Here is a 1,095-nt window from a genome sequence, read left to right on the forward strand (position 1 = left end):
CTTTCCTTTCGCGTTTAAAGAAACTAATTGTTGTACCGGGTGATCAAAAAGTCAATATAAATTTGAAAACTTAATAAACCACGGATTAATGTAGATAGAGAGGTAAAAATTGACACACATGCTTGGAATGACATGGGGTTTTATTATAACCAAAACAAAAAAAACAAAGTTCACAAAATGTCCGACAGATGGCGCTGGACAGCAAAACGTCAGTGACTGCGCTGACATTCGTGTATAAAGGGAGCTGTAATGAGAGAGAGACACACACGGAACTCAATGCCCCTATCACTACACAGGATCTCATTGATAAACTCCGCACGAAACGCAACACCGCCCCTGGTCACGATCGTGTCACCTACCGTCACCTTCGTGAAGCTCCTGTCTCTTTCCTCTCCACCCTGGCCAGGCTCTACAATGTAGTCCTGTCCACCGGTTACTACCCCGTCCTGTGGAAAACCTCCCGTATCCTCATGTTCCTTAAACCTGGCAAACCGCCATCTGCCGTCTCCTCCTACCGTCCCATCTGCCTTACCTCGGTCTTCAGCAAGATCCTGGAATATATCCTCACCCGACGCATCCACCAGCATCTCCGCCAGCACCGCCTCCTTCCCGTTACCCAGTGTGGCTTTCGGCCGTCCTTCTCTTCCGACGACCTTCTCCTTCACCTCACTCATCTCCTTTCCGAGCAGCTTAATTCCCGTCGCTCCGCAATCTTCCTCTCCCTGGACCTCGATCGTGCCTATGACCGCGTATGGCATTCCAGTCTCCTCTTCAAGCTCCAAACCTTCGCCCTTCCCATTAACTACGTCCGTCTGATCGGCTCCTTTCTCTCCCGCCGTTCTTCCTATGTCATCGTCCATAGCACAGATTCCTACACCTTTTTCCCCTCTGCCGGTGTGCCCCAAGGCTCCGTCCTCTCCCCCCTTCTGTACCTTTTGTACACGGCGGACATGCCGCCGCCGTCAGCCCCCGTCCACCTTCTCCAGTTTGCCGATGACACCGCCTTCCTTGCCCTTGCCCCCAACCTGCAGCGCTCCCAACACCTTCTCCAATCCCATCTTGACCGGTTCACCGCTTGGTGCAACCAGTGGTTGC

Source organism: Schistocerca serialis, chromosome 4 (assembly GCF_023864345.2).
Source record: "Schistocerca serialis cubense isolate TAMUIC-IGC-003099 chromosome 4, iqSchSeri2.2, whole genome shotgun sequence".
NCBI lineage: Eukaryota > Metazoa > Arthropoda > Insecta > Orthoptera > Acrididae > Schistocerca > Schistocerca serialis.